The sequence below is a fragment of the Bicyclus anynana genome, chromosome 9 (genome assembly GCF_947172395.1).
Source record: "Bicyclus anynana chromosome 9, ilBicAnyn1.1, whole genome shotgun sequence".
NCBI classification, from domain to species: Eukaryota; Metazoa; Arthropoda; class Insecta; order Lepidoptera; family Nymphalidae; genus Bicyclus; species Bicyclus anynana.
Genome location: NC_069091.1, coordinates 13,485,322 through 13,502,716, shown reverse-complemented (window position 1 = coordinate 13,502,716; position 17,395 = coordinate 13,485,322).

Sequence of the window (17,395 nt, the reverse complement as noted above, 5' to 3'; positions counted from 1 at the left end):
ACGCCCGCGACTTCGTCCGCCTGAATCCCTAACCCTTAACCTACCCTACTCCCACCCTACACCTACCTCTAACCTATCCCTAACCTACCCTATACGTGTATGTGGGTCTTACCTACACCTATAGATTTAGAGTTATTCGGTTGACAAAAGTGGCCTCGGACGATTCGTGCATATAGGGTTCGTGTAAAGATACTTGTCGCTTTGTTGTCAGCCATTCTCTCTAATTTTGCTGACACTCTTTTGCGCGTCTCGATACAGGATAAAAGTTACCCTTCCGATATAAAAGTTGATAAAAATAAAAAAAAACATGTTGTTTTATTATATACTATCATACTTGTTATTTTTTTTTATTCTTTACAAGTTAGCCCTTGACTACAATCTCACCTGATGGTAAGTGATGATGCAATTAAGATGGAAGCGGGCTAACTTGTCATGAGGAGGATGAAAACCCACACTCCTTTCGGTTTCTACACGGCATCGTACCGGAACGCTAAATCGCTTGGCGGTACGTCTTTGCCGGTAGGGTGGTAACTAGCCACGGCCGAAGCCTCCCACCAGCCAGACCTGGACCAATTAAGAAACCTCAATCGGCCCAGCCGGGGATCGAACCCAGGACCTCCGTCTTGTAAATCCATCGCGCATTCCACTGCGCCACGGCGGCCGTCAAAATATTTTAGTAGTAGTTAGAATTTATATTGATTAACTTGTTCTCTTGGATTATCTCTTGGATATAAAAGCAAACTCATTCACGTCATAAATGTATTTTAAACCATATTAATTAAATTAAAGATAAATTTTATAGTCGTTTATCGTAAACAAAAGTCATGTTGGTAATTGTTATCAATAAGACTTTAATCTTAGGTAGGTTTAAATGTTTAATCTGCTGAAAATGTAGCTTCTCTTTATTTTTACTAGCGGACGCCCGCGACTTCGTCCGCGTGAATCCCTTACTCTTAACCTACCCTACTCCCACTCTACACCTACCTCTAACCTATCTCTACCCTAGCCCTACCCCTATATTACTCCTCGCCGATATGTCTAGGCGGGCCTTACTGTGATAATGTGTAACTTTTTTACGATCAATATTCTAATGTAGGTAGCATAATGATTACACGACATTTTACGCCACTCTGCTATAAAACCGATGTTTAATTCAGTACATTACATTTGGCGCCGGTTTTTATTATTTAAAACATCTTAAATCACGTCTTTTGGCAAAATTGAGCTTTTTGATGACCAATTTAGTTTCAGGTCTACTCAGTGAAGAGACCTGATCTAAATGGCTATTTATCGGTATCCTACAAAATATATTTCAGGGATTGCGTTCAGTAACTGTTTATCTTGTGCTACATTCCGTTTTTTTTTTCAATTTTCGTCCGAAATTCCTCAATGCCTGAAGACAAAAGTCTTCGAACAGTGCGTGTTGCCAGTGATGACCTATGGTTCCGAGACTTGGTCGCTAACTATGGGCCTCATAAGAAGGCTCAGAGTCACACAGCGGGCGATGGAACGAGCTATGTTAGGAGTATCGAGCGTGATCGAATCAGAAATGAGGAGATCCGCAGAAGAACCAAAGTCACCGACATAGCTCAACGAGTTGCGAAGCTGAAGTGGCAATGGGCGGGGCACATAGTTCGAAGAGCCGATGGACGTTGAGGTCCCAAAGTGCTGGAATGGCGACCCGCTCTAGTAAGCGCAGTGTTGGCCGACCCCCCACCAGATGGACTGACGACATCAAGCGTGTCGCAGGGATTCGCTGGATGCAGGTGGCTCAGTATCGTGAAGTTTGGAAGTCCCTACAAAAGGCCTATGTCCTGCAGTGGACGTCCATCAGCTGATATGATGATGATGATGATGATGACATTCGCCTCTCTACCACAGGACTGCTAGGCATCGCAGAGATCTGCACGCCGTCGATATTCCACGGACGCGTACTAAGTGCTTTCTTAGCATTTGAAATTGAATTGAAATTATTTCGTTTTCAGCATCTGAATAAATATACCTAGACACGGCTTTACATAAACAGTGTCATTGTAAGAAACATATTGTGTACTAGCGGTCGCGACTTCGTCCGCGTGGAAATCAATGTAAATTTTCAAGCCCTATTTTACCACTTTAGGGGATGAATTTTAAAATTTTTGAATTACATTGTATTTCGTATTTTTTTCATGTTCTATGAACAAATTTTTAAAACTGTAACTCTAATAATGAAGGACTTTCCATACAAAATTCAACCCTTCATCCCTTCGTTTAATTTGAATTCATTCAGTACTTTCAGCGTGATGCCCGAATTACAAAAAAACACGGACAGGCAGACAGATAGACAGACAAAAAATCGAAAAATAGTTGATTGTTATACAAGGGGCTAAAAAACCCCATTTTGTAAAACCCAAAGAGCAACTGTTGAGTTTCTTGCCGGTTTCTTCTCAGCAGAACCTGCCTTCCGAACCGGTGGTAGAATCTTTACAAATAGTCAACTGATGTATCAAAAGTGCTTGTAAACTGAGCCTACTTGAAATAAATGATTTTTGATTGATTGATTTCATTTTGATTAAAATATTTCATGGAAAAATTGAGAAATGCACTGGCCGCCTCTATAATTTTCAAAAGTTCCCCTCGATTTCTCCAGGATCCCATCATCAGACTCTGGTTTCCTTATCATGGTATCACCCTCGGAATATCTCTTTTCTAATTAAAAAATAGTCCCGGACCGGGTTCGATCCTACGCGCTCCGAATCGAAGGCAGAGGTCATATCCACTGGGCTGTCACGGCTCTCTAGAAACGTCACATAGAAATTACTATTCGCCAAGTTGATTCTATTTGTATACAGAAAAAGGTACTTTGCGTTATTAAAAGTTGATAAAAAAAATATGTCGGCATATTTGTTTTAATTTATTTATAAAAATAAATATATAAATTTTCTTGAAATTGATCAACCGGATTGGATATAAAAGTAAGCTTTTCAGGCCATAAAGATGGGTTTTTATCCTTATTTAGTTTTGTTATTATTATCGATAAGTTTCATAATGGCTTATCAAAAAAAGAACTATGTGTTAGTAATTGTTATCAATAACAATTTAATCCTACGTTTAATTTAATCATCTCATAATATTATTGTATCATTTATTACTCAATTACAATTTCATATTTATCGTAAGCTATTTTTGGGGTTATCATGGGCTGAAATTGTATAATAACATCTATACATACATATACATTTAATAAAACTGTAAAAGGTTAAATTTGAACACTGAAGATATTTAAAATTTTAGTTGGAGAGCATTATATAACCGAATAGCGGACGCCCGCGACTTCGTCCGCGTGGAAGCCAATGTAAACTTTCAACCCCTATCTCCCCCCCCTCACCATCTTAAGGGTTGAATTTAAAAAAATCTTGAATGACGTTATATTTCTTATTTTTTTTATGATTTATGAACAAATTTTAAAAACTGTGACTCTAAAAATTAAGGACATTCCATACAAACTTTCAACCCCTATTTTATCCCTTTGGAGGTAGAATTGATCAAAACCCTTACTTAACGGATGCCTACGTCATAACATACCTGCATGGCTATTTCAGACCGTTGTAATGTGGACGAATTGTTATTAAAAAATAATAATTCAACCACTTATTAATCCTTTAGGTAGTCCTTGGATTTTTGAAAAATCTTGAATAACATTATTTTTAGTATCATTCTAAAGTATTTTTTTAACAGTAACAGTTTTATTTTAAGTATAAGATTATCATTCCCTACCCCTATCCTACTCTACTCCCAACATAGGTACACTTACCTACCCTACCCTAGCCTACTCCGACCCTACACCTACCCAGCCCCTACCCCTACCTGAAATTTTACATCGAGTTTCACGCGAACGTAGTCGCGGGCGTCCGCTAGTATCAAATGTAATCTATATCCGAAGATGATTTACTTAAATCGTAAACGTTTGTTTTTTTGTAAGATTTTCTTATCTTTTATAGCTACACCGAATTTTTATCAAGAAGACTTTAATATCTTAATCCCAATGAAGCATTTTCCTCAAAATGTATTGAAAAAATGCGCTAGGGGACTTACAAAGGCAAAACGCACTGTTCGAAGATTTTCGTGTTCAGGCACTGAGGAATTTTGGACGCAAAAATTTCGCGGAGTTTCCCAAATGCTGCCTAACCAAGCTGGATTCGGCGGTTCATATCTTTCTCGAAATCGGACCCACCTAACTGGACTGTGTGTCCTATGTTGGTTCTAGGTATATATATTCGTCTACAATTTCGAGCGCAGAGTCATATATATATATATATATATATATGACTCTGCGCTCTGGGTTATATATATATATATATATATATATATATATATAAATCTTTACTCTGGCAGAGTCTTCAACAATTTTCTGATCGTGTAAGTGCAAGTGCCGTAGGCTCCTTATCCGTCACCGGGGGTTTTAGGGCTAGCGCAGGAGCAGAAGATATAGGCGGAATGATTCTCTAAGGGCGTCTCCTCTGAGACTCGGGCCTCTGCCTAAAGGGCCTTTCTGGAAGGGCATTTTGGTCTCAGTGTATCAGTCCGAGCGCCGCTTAGTTCCTAAGTTAAAAAGCCCACGTCCAGGTGACGTCAGGATAACGGGGACAGTCATGTTGTCTGGTGAGAGAGGTCGTGACATACACATTACACTCCATAGATATAATAGAGAGTTACACACAATGACTATTTACGTATAGTACCTATAGACTGCATGTACGTTTCATAAAAATAGCGCACGAAAGTTCTTCCCATGCTGATTTGGGAGGAACCATTCAACTGTTGCTTTTTGACATACAGAGTGATAGGTTGTGTCCAACGACATACATTATGTTTCGCAGCTTCATTCTTTGCGATTTACAGGTTTACATAGTGTAGTAGTGCCCCCACGCATTAGCCTTGCACGGATGTTTAAATTTGACTTCTTTTTAAAACTTTTTTACGTTACCCCCACCGTCGATACCCCCACCGTCGATACCCCCGCCGCCATTGCTGTCGCCCGGCTCGTGACTTCATTCTGTGTTTCCGTGCTCAAGCCTTCGCACGTACTTGAAAAATGGAGAGAAAAAGACGTCGTGTAATTTATTCATCATCGGAGGATCGGAGGAAGAGGAAATCGAGTCATCGCGCAGTATGGTGTCATCAGGATCAAGAAATAATTTAACACGTATTGCGTGCACACGTAATACGTCTTCGTCGCGAGTGCGACAAAAATCTCCACCTGCCATCACACATGGCAAAGGTGAGTCGCGTGTGCGACATAAATCTTCACCTGCCAACACACGTGGCAAAGGTGAGTCGCGTGTGCGACAAAAGTCTCCACCTGTCAACATACGTGACAAAGGTGAGTCGCGTGTGCGACAAAAATCTCCACCTGCCAACATACGTGGCAAAGGTGAGTCGCGTGTGCGACATAAATCTCCACCTGCCAACATACGTGGCAAAGGTGAGTCGCGTGTGCGACAAAAAATCTCCACCAGCTAACACACGTGGCCAAGGTGCATTGAGCGTTGCGTGCGTTCAGATTCACCAGACAGTGGCGCATCACCGCCTAGGAGGATTTTAAGACCATGCAATAAAGTGTTATCGCCGACCATCATTGTTTGACGAGGACCCTTGCCGACATCAGCGGTACCGTCGTCGCCAGCGCGTCTTTCGCCATCATGTTTGTCACTAGAGCGTTCGGCGCAAGGACCTGAAATGCCTGACCAGGAAATAGATGGGCCCGCTGATGAAAAATGTCTACAGCTTCTAATATGGTAGACACCTCTCTTGGACCAGCTATACGTAAAGACATAGCTAGCCAATGACAACATATTTTGAGTAAAGGTTTACCAAAAACCAAAAAGATAAACATTTTGAAGAGTATTTGGTAACAACTGCGATCTTTTGCAAGCTCCAGCTCTCAACCAGGTAGCAAGAGTATGCAAGCGTCGCCGACTCAAGCACAGCACGGGCGCCGCCAGCACGCCAGACGTACAGCGGTGCGCGGAAGTGGAGCTCGCCGCCACCGCCACCTCCACGCAGGACGACTTACCGGAGATAAATTCACAGGTACCACCTTACGCTGGCAGACTCAAATATTTTTACTCTAACTGGACAAGCCAAATGACACAACCATCTTGTTTTGGATCAGTGGTTATACCAATGGTTAATTCCATTTGCTGCGACTCCATACCGCACAGATAGTCCATACTATGTTTATCAACAATCAATTTAAGAGAATATTAACTTTTAAAAATCAATCAAAACTTTGTTTAATATAAATGCAATTTCACAATGTATCTATATATTTACCTATCTAAACCGAATAGTGAGAAACGGTTTATTCTAAATTTAAAATGTTTAAATAAATTTATAGATACGAAACATTTCAATAAGCAAGACTACCGAACGGCATTAAAAATAATCACTAGAAATTGATACATGGCATCTATAGACCTAAAAGACGCTTATTATTATTATTATTATTATTATTTTTTAGTATACCCATTCACAATTCTCACAAAAAGTACTTACGATTTAAATACATTAATGTACTTTATGTAAACCAGCAATGAAGTCATTGAGATCACCACAACATTTTGTCTCAGTTATACTTAGATGATATTTTTTGTGTAGGTGGGAGTTTCTCAGAATGTAGTGGTAATGTTAACACAACTAAAGTTTTTTTTGAAAATCTAGGATTTATAATCAACATACGTAAACTTTACATTTATATTACATTTACGTTACATTTACATCAAGTAAAAGCTCTTTGGCTCCAAAAACAAAATATAATTTCTATGTTTCGAAGTTTCTATGTTTCGAATTTGATTCCAAAAACATGACAAATGATAAACGTCAAAAATTAAAGAAATTTTCTAACCTCCTTCCTTTGTTTACGTAAATATAAATTAACTGAATTCGCAAGGGTCTTTAGGTCATCTGTTATCAGCTTGTCCAGCTATACAACACTCTTGTTTTTATACTAAAGAGTTCGAAAACTATTAAATACCAAAGTTTATTAAAAAGTACCAGTTACGACCACATTATAAAACTACCCGCAATTTTGAGAAGTGATATGTTTTAGTGGCTAAGAAATATTGAACATGGATTTACTTCATTCGGTTCAATTCGTTATGATATAGTGGTTTTTTTTTTTTTTTTGCGATTCCTCTTTAACTGGTTGGGGTGCATATTGTAATTCTAAACAAAGTTGCACATAAATGAGCTTGAATTAAAAGCACCGTTTTTTCAGCCTTTAAATGTTATACAAATCTAGTAACCAGTGTAATAAGGTTTTGTTAAGATCGGATAATATAACTAATATGTCCTGCATTAATATAAAAGGTAGCATACAATACAGACATCTGAATAAAACATCAAACGAGATTTGGAAATGGTATTAAAGTCATAGTTTTATTTTATTTGCATCCGACACAAATACAATGTCCAGTTATGAAGCCGATTCACTTACGCGAAAGAAATTTCGTGATACAAAATGGAAGCTAAATAATATCGTATTTAATAAATGCAATGCCAGATGTCCCGTTTATGTTACAGGGAAAAACGATCCAGATGCATTTGCAGTGGATACGTTTACAATTTCATGAAAAGAAAAATACCTTATCATTTCCCACCGTTTATTTCTTAACATGTTAAGACTATGCAAAAGTAGTTAGCGACAAGGCTGAGGGCATTATTGTTGTTGTTCCATATTGGCCCACACAATACTGGTTCCTTATATTCAAAGAGTTGATAGTTTCAGATTTATTGTTTTTTGAACCTGTTATCACCTTGACTTTAAGAATCCATTACAATCTTCACAAGACTCTAAAGTTGGTAGTCGCAATGCTTTCCGGAAAGTTCTATTAAATAAGTCCCTAGCACCAAGATCTATTGAAATCATATTGACATCATTATCAAACTCAACATACAAGCAATATGATAGTTGTATAAAAAATTTAATGATTCTTTTGTAATAAACACCGTTACAATTATACATCTGCGCCAGAATCAGTTATCATTGATTTTCTTACTGAAACATTTGATAGAGGGGCTAAATATGGTACTATTAACTCGTACAAGTCTGCATTGTCACTTTTGACAATGCAGACAATATTGGACAATAAACTCAATAATAATGAAATCAAACGCTTTATGAAAGGAGTTTTCAAATTGAGACCCTAAACCACAAACCCTAACTATAACATAACATGGAACCCTAATATTGTTCTGTCTCATTTAACAAGTAAATGGCCTAATACAGATCTCGATGTAAAAACGATTTAAAAAAAAAAAAAAAAAAAAAATCCATTTCTTGGCTTTGGTTACGGCGCATCGTGTTCAAATTTTTTCGCTTATAAAATGTTTCAATATTACTATACAACCCGGTCATCAAATACTTATAAAAATCCCCACTTTAAATAAAAACTTCTAATATAAATAGATCACAACTACTTTTGAGACCACCTTAATTTGTATTTGCCATGCAAGCTATTTAGAAACATACATAAATAAAACAGAAACACTTCGTAATAGTTATTATTTATTTGTAAGTACAAAGCAACCGTATTGAAAAGTATCGGCACAAACGCTTAGTCACTGGATTAAAGACGCACTAAGTGAAAGCGGAATAGACACATCGATATTCAGTGCACATAGCACGCGACACGCAGCACCTTCCACAGCCAACAGACTTGGAGTCAACATTGATCTGATCCGCAAAACAGCTGGCTGGACTGATTCCTCCTCTGTTTTTGCAAGATTTTACAATAAAGATGTTGTTATTGATGCAATTCGCAAAAAGTATTCTTTCTTCCAAATAATACACATTTGTATACACACACACACTAGTCTTAACAAGCATGTCTTCATGTATGCTACACTTACTTGTTTTATTTTGGAAGAATCCTCTGCACATTTTATTTCTGCTCTAAACATCCTACACTATGTAAACCTGTAAATCGCAAAGAATGAAGCTGCGAAACATAATTAAAAATCAAACGAACTTACCAAAGTGAAGTTCGATGATAATTATGTGAGCAGCTTCATTCGACGCGATTTACATACACCCTCCCTATATAGTGAATTACCCTCCCTACTCAAAAAAAAAAAAAAAAAATGTGCAGTGTTTCCAAAATAAATAAATAAATTAAATTTTAACGAAATGAAGTCACGAGCCGGGCGACAGCAATGGCGGCGGGGGTATCGACGGTGGGGGTATCGACGGTGGGGGTAACGTAAAAAAGTTTTAAAAAGAAGTCAAATTTAAACATCCGTGCAAGGCTAATGCGTGGGGGCACTACTACACTATGTAAACCTGTAAATCGCGTCGAATGAAGCTGCTCACATAATTATCATCGAACTTCACTTTGGTAAGTTCGTTTGATTTTTAATTATACCTACGGTACAGAAGGTACATTATAATGTCGTTGGTTATGTGCTTGTGTCACAAGCGCTTCACATTAAAGAAAATGCCGGGTTATATTTAAAAAAAAAAAATAACACGCGAAATTTAAAAAAGGCAGATGGAATTACGTATTACACGTTTGTACATGCTGTATTTTATTAATTTTTCATAAATAAATTTCTTAAAATATCGCTATTTTATTAGTATTGGTTACGCCAGCGTTTATATACCCATATTCCTTACCTACTCCTAAACCATTTTAAAACCCAATGTCCCTAACCTTACCTTGAAATAAGGCACAATACAAATACTGACCACACCATTTTGTGGTTGGCAACATTTTTCGCGCGGATATTGCGCGGGTGTGTGGACTTTTTGAACATTGAAAAAACGCACGCGGCCGTCGTCGGTGTAATTGCAAGGTGTAAAGTTGTAAAAGTGTGCCTAAACTGCATTTTCCATTGTCTCGGGGTTTCGTAAGTGCTGTTATTCCCCGAGCGATCAAATATATATGGTGACGTCTTATAAACCGGTGGTGCGGCGGATTCAGCTCTCGGGAGACGGCGGGAAACGTGCACGTGGATGTTTGTCAGGTCAGTGCCTTATTCCGTCTAGATCCTATCAGAGTCCTGCTCTTATCACCATTTAAATCTAAATTTACAGTCCATTCCAAAATAACGTTTGGCGTCATCATAAGTGGTCCATACGAGTCGGATGTGTATTGGTTCCTTACCGTAAAATTAAAGTTATAGGTAAAATTAAAACCTACCGGTTTGGTCACACACAAGTTATCAAGTTATCAACTATATTAACAACTAATTTCCTATTAGAATACGAGTTTAAAGGCTCTAATACGTGGAATTAAAGTTAATTGTTCGTAACAAAACATTTAAAATACGTAAAACAAATAAGTTAGGTATTGCGTCATCATTTTCTCGATTAGATCGGCATAGAATCACATATATCTGATCTCCCCGGCTAGCTAGAATACGATTCGTATGCTTATTTATATACATCTTCAATAAATATTCTGTATTTATAGAAATTTAACATAATTTAAAACAAATAATATTAACCAAGCAATACGCCGCTTTCATCTAGTGGAAGTAAAACGGAACAGCATTCTATACAAGGCAGATTACTGTAGCCGTTTATACAAACATTGACGATACGCGACGCGCAATCTACTTCGAACTATTCCGGTAACACTTATTAGTTTGAATCAGGATATAAGATTACGATCGGCTGAGTATTTTATGCGATATTATACGACAAAATACTGTAGCCACCTTCATAAGTTATACCGCGCGCCATTAAGTACGCGACGTGTATACCTATTGTAATCGTTTGGGTTTTACTTGACCTAATTAACAAAGACGCTAGCTGCTGAGCATTTTGCAATACGCGAAGTGTAGATTTTAGCAAATACCCGCGTTTACAAAGAATATCTTTATTATTTTCGTTGCTCGATTACGATGCCGCCTAAAACGGATACCAAAGACGTTAAGTTAACTTTATTAATAGCTAAGCGTGAGGCAATTTTTGGCATTGTTCAAAATATTTATGATTTAACACGGGATCCAGATCTTTTCACAAACGTCGATAAAAGGGAACATTTTCTAGATGAATCATTACAAATAGATTCGTTGCGAAATAAATATGAGTCTATAGTTGACCAATATAATGCTTGTTTGCTAGGCTTAGACGAGGAGTCGACACCGGACTATAAGTGTCTTTATGCTTTCGATACCTTGTATAATAAAATTAAGAGAACCCATACAAAGTGTTCAGATGCCTACTCGACTGACAAACAAACTCCGATGTCACTAGTAAAATCTAAACCGAAGTTAGCTCCCATAACGATCATGGAATTCGACGGTGACATTAGAACGTTTCGGATGTTCTATACCACATTTAAGTCTGTTGTAGATGATAATCCATCCCTCACTGACGCCGAAAAACTATTTTACCTATTACCCAAATTAGTGGGTAAGGCAAGACTGGCGATATCTGGAATCTCCCCATGTCCGGAAAATTATAATCTTATTTTGCAGACTTTAATAAATAAATTCGATGATAAACTCTTGTTAATATCTGCGTATTTAAATGATCTGTTCAACTACAAAGGTTTTCAAACCCCGTCCGCAGCGAACTTTGAAATGTTTATTGACAAGTTTGCCAGTATAGTAAGCGCTTTAAAAAACTTAAAAATTGAAAATCTGGCCGATCTTATCTTGCTACATATAGCTAGACAAAAGATGGATCCAGAAACGGTACGCGCATTCGAACTACAGTGGGGTAACAAAATACCTAATTTTGAAGACCTTGTTGACTTCGTTAGTATGCGAGCAAAGGTATACGAAAGAACGGGTTCCACCTTACCCACGTCCTATACACGACAGAATAAAAATACTAAATTATCAAACCCCTCAACTTCGGGTAATGTGCCAAAATACCAAGCATATGTAAGTACAGTTGATAATCCTGCGTGTAAATGTCTGTGTAAAAATATTACACATACATATCTTTATAAGTGTGCTGATTTTAATAAATTATCAACACCCCAAGAGCGGTTTAAATGCGTTAAAGATAAAAATGCATGCGTAAACTGCCTTTCTATCAAGCACAAAGTAGGACAGTGCGAAACCCCGGCTCATTGCTTTTGCGGTCAAAAACACAACAAAAGACTGCATTTCGCTCCAACGGGGAATCGAACCGGAGACCGAACGCGGGACCCCGCGAACGCGGCAGCGACGGCGCCGCGCGCGCGCGCCTCGTCCGTAGATCAACGGCAAGCCACGCCCCCAATCGTAGCGGGCGAACGTACCGACGTAGCACTATGCGCTACGAGCGTAGGCTCCGCTGCCAGCGCTACGCCATACAATAATGAAGAATGTATATCGAAACGAGATATGCGATGCGCCCGTACAGTTTTATTAGCGACCGCGCAAGTCGTTGTGTACGACTACAGTGGCAATAAGCAAATTATACGTGCTTTGTTAGATTCGGCTTCGCAAGCAAACTTTGTTACGCGAGAATGCTGCGCTCGTTTGAATTTACCTATCACGTTAGCGGAACGTACTATAATAAGAGGTTTCGGCGGAGCGGAAAGGGTTATTCAATCCAGTACGGTTGACTTAACATTTTATTCTCGTTTTGACGATAATATAAAATTTAATATCTCGCCACTTGTTGTCGACGAAGTGACGGATAAATTGCCCACAGTTGCGGTAGATACGTCCGTCCTACCGCACCTGGCAGGCATTCCGCTTGCGGATGAAAATTTCGGCATACCAGACAAAATCGATGCCCTAATAGGTGCTTCAGTGTTTCCGCATCTACTGGTCCCTGAGGGTATCCATACCCTACGCCGCGACCCGTCGGCGCCTGTAGTAATGCAGACGGTTTTAGGTTACGTGCTCATGGGCGATGCGCCCACGTTGCCTTTAACAAACACCAATGCCTTAACATGCTGTTTAATACAGGAACCTATTGACACGTTAGTCAAGCGTTTCTGGGAGCTTGAGGAATTGCCCTCGGCCCCTATACACCATCCCGATGAGGATGAATGTGAAGATTTCTATACTTCAACTACTGTCCGCGACCCCCTAACTGGCAGGTACGTAGTCGGGCTGCCATTTAAGGACGATGTATATGCATTAGGTAATACAATGGACATAGCAAAGAAACGCTTCTACTGCCTCGAAAGAAAACTCGAATCTTCAACGAAATTGAGGTCAGCCTATGACGATGTCATAAAAGGATATATCGCGAAAGGCTATATTGCTCCCGCGCCTTTATATGACTCCAACGATCCTGTCCCTATATATGTCATGCCACATACGGGAATAATACGGGAAGACAAGCTCTCTACTAAGTTGAGGCTAGTAGTAGACGCTTCTTGCCAATCCAGTTCTGGGAAATCTCTCAACGACCTGCTACATTCCGGACGTAACTTGCAAGGAGATCTATTTAAAATTATTTTAAATTTTCGTTTGTATAAGATAGCTATGACGGCTGACTGCCGCGAACAATTCTTACAAATTGTCATGCGCGAAGAAGATCGTCGCTATCAGTGCTTTTTATACCGCTTCAACCCACGTGATCCACTCGTGCTTTACCAATTCAACAGAGTTTGTTTTGGCCTCACGTCAAGCCCCTACCACGCATTGCGTACGGTGAGACAGCTAGTAGAAGACGACGGCGCAATGTATCCAATGGCAAGGGACGTTGTGTTATCCGCCCTATATATGGACGACGTTGCCTTCTCGCTTCCAAGTGAACAGGAAGCTGTCACCACGTCGCTGCAGATGGTTGATCTTTTCAAGGGAGCGAGGTGGGACCTCGTGAAGTGGAACAGCACTTCGAGCAAGGTGTTAGATGTGCTTCCTACAACTCACAAATTACCCACCGAGGTTGAATTTGATAGGACTGTGAATAAAGTCTTAGGCTTGCATTGGTCCACGCGCGATGATGAATTTTATTATAAAATTAAAATTCAGAAGGATGTACCATGCACCAAGCGCTCCATCCTATCGACGGTTGCCCGTCTGTGGGACATAATGGGTTTCGTTGCTCCCACAGTTGTTTATGCAAAAATGTTGATTAAAACGCTTTGGCAGCTGAATTTGGATTGGGATACAGAAGCTCCGACACACATTGTTAAGATGTGGAAACAATATTGCGACGAGTTACCGGCTTTAAATGAACTTCGCATACCGCGTCATGTAGGCGTAACTGAGAACTGCGAGGTCACACTCTTAGGCCTGTCAGATGCTAGCCTTACAGCCTACGGTGCCGTAGTCTATTTACACGTTGGTTCACCCGCAGGTAACATTGTTCGACTTGTCTGTGCGAAAAGTAAAGTTTCACCGACGAAACCGCACTCAATCGCTCGTCTTGAACTTTTAGGAGGTGTTTTGTTGTCGAAGCTGCTTCGCACGGTACACGATAATTACACCGAACGCATCCCAATCAAGGCTACATACGCGTTCCTTGATTCTAAAGTCGCTCTGTATTGGATAAAAAGCTCACCACACAGATGGCAGACTTTCGTAGCGAATCGTGTTGTTCAGATAACCGAGAATATCTCGCCTGACAACTTTTATCATTGTGCCGGCACTGAGAACTCAGCCGACATTTTGTCCAGAGGTGTGACTCCGGAGAAGCTCATCTCTCACCCTCTGTGGTTCCACGGTCCCCCGTGGGCCTCTCTGCACCCGTCTCAGTGGCCGCTAAAGACCTTAGATGGGCAGTCCATCGAAGACATACCCGAAGAAAAGGTTCTAACGCACGCTCTGTGTACGTCTACAAAGCACGATGCTTTGTATGAGCTTGCTCTCCGCACTTCTTCGTGGAGTAAACTTTTACGTATAATTGTATACGTCTGTAGGATTTTAAAATTACTACCTCGTCGTAGTACTCCAGTAGTAACTGCAGACGACTTAAATTTTGCAGAAAATAAAATGCTTCGTGCGCTCCAAAAACAGCATTTTGCTGATGAATTTGTCAACATTAAAAACAATAAAACATGTTCACCGGCGTTTAATCGCTTAAGACCATTCATTGATAATGGTCTGATCCGCGTTGGTGGTCGACTCTCCAATTCTGGACTTAGTTTCACCACAATACATCCGGTGGTACTGCCTCGTAATGGTCACGTGGTAAATATTATCATTGACTATTATCATATCAAACATTTACACGCTGGACCAGAACTTTTGATGTCCCTGCTTCGGCAAAGATACTGGATCATGTCGGCACGACGCATCGTCAGGCAAAGGATACACTTGTGTGACACCTGCTTTAAACTTAAACCACGTCCGACGTATCCTTTAATGGCTGACCTTCCTGATGTACGTACGCGTCCAGGGCTGAAGGCCTTCAGTTTTACAGGCTGCGATTATGCAGGTCCTGTTTCATACGTTCCCATACGTCGACGGGGCGTACATAGCGAAAAGGCTTATATTTTACTTTTTACGTGTCTTACTACGAGGTCTACTCATATTGAGGTCTCCACCTCACTCAGCACGCCGAGCTTCTTAGCTTGCTTTAAAAAATTCCTGTCCCGGCGCGGGCCGATCCAGGTCCTGCATAGTGACAATGGAAAGTCGTTCCAAGGCGCTGCTTCCTACCTTCGGGATCTCTACAAATTTCTCAATGAAGAGTATTACCCGAAGTTAGAGCAAGAATGCGCAGAGACTAGAATATCATGGAAGTTTATTTGTCCTAACTCTCCACACTTTGGTGGTTCGTGGGAGAGCATGATCAAAATAACAAAATCCATTCTGTATAAAGTCATAGGACAACAAATCCTTTCTTATGAGGAGCTCTGCACCGTTCTGACGCAAGTAGAATGTGTGCTTAACTCGCGCCCGCTGACCGTGCTGAGCTCAGACCCGTCCGAGCCTTTGGCACTTACGCCAAGTCACTTCTTGCATACTGCTCCGTTATACTCCCTCCCTGCGCCTGTAGTCGACAAGCGTGTTAATTTGTCTGACAGACATTCGCTAATGGATAAAATCGTGCAGTCCTTTTGGAATCGGTGGAGGATGGAGTATCTACAAGGACTACAAATTCGGCAAAAATGGAATAAGCCTTCCGTACCTATTACTCCGGGAACGGTCGTCGTAGTAATGAACGACAACCTACCCCCGCTAGCTTGGCCTTTAGCCATTGTAGAGAAAGTGTTCCCTTCGAAAGACGGCGTCACTCGTGTGGCGACTGTGAAAATGTCCGGGAAAACTTATACACGTCCGGTGGTCCGTTTGTGCCCTCTCCCGACTCAATGATATACAAATTAATTATATTGGGTTGGAGGAGTGGCTAGGAGTAGGTAGTTTATAAGTAGACAATATAACATAACATAACATAACGTAACGTAACATAACATAACATAACGTAACGTAACGTAACATAATATAAGAAAACTTAAAATAAATGTACACTGTACTGTAATAGATTATAGGGACGCTTAATATACATTACGTATCGAGCACTCTACGGTTTAGGTTGGAGCTTTTTTTAATGGGTACCCATTAAGGGGGGGCGTATGGTTACGCCAGCGTTTATATACCCATATTCCTTACCTACTCCTAAACCATTTTAAAACCCAATGTCCCTAACCTTACCTTGAAATAAGGCACAATACAAATACTGACCACACCATTTTGTGGTTGGCAACATTTTTCGCGCGGATATTGCGCGGGTGTGTGGACTTTTTGAACATTGAAAAAACGCACGCGGCCGTCGTCGGTGTAATTGCAAGGTGTAAAGTTGTAAAAGTGTGCCTAAACTGCATTTTCCATTGTCTCGGGGTTTCGTAAGTGCTGTTATTCCCCGAGCGATCAAATATATATGGTGACGTCTTATAAACCGGTGGTGCGGCGGATTCAGCTCTCGGGAGACGGCGGGAAACGTGCACGTGGATGTTTGTCAGGTCAGTGCCTTATTCCGTCTAGATCCTATCAGAGTCCTGCTCTTATCACCATTTAAATCTAAATTTACAGTCCATTCCAAAATAACGTTTGGCGTCATCAAGTATTAAATCAATTTATTCAAAGAACCAGGGCCGTATTAAAAATATATTTATGTAGATACTTAGTTTTCCTTACATTGTATTTTATTTCATATAAAACATTTACCTATAAAACCTCAGTGAAAGATGCGTTTTTGATGTGATAAATATATAATAATAATATGGTATTACAACTTGTAAGGGCAAAATATCCATCCATATCTCATTACGCACATGTGCCGTAATGTAAAGAAAAATGCACATGTGCCGTAATGTAATATAAAACCTTATATTACGAATAATCGCGATGAAATACCCATTTTCGCCATCAGATTATTATTTTTTCATAATTCAATTTTTTTCCAATTCAAATTTTAATATTTATCATGATTCATTTATATTTTTTGTTGAAGTGTAAGAATAGGGCTTGACTAGTGCAAACCGGAGTAGAGTCAGATTAGAAATAT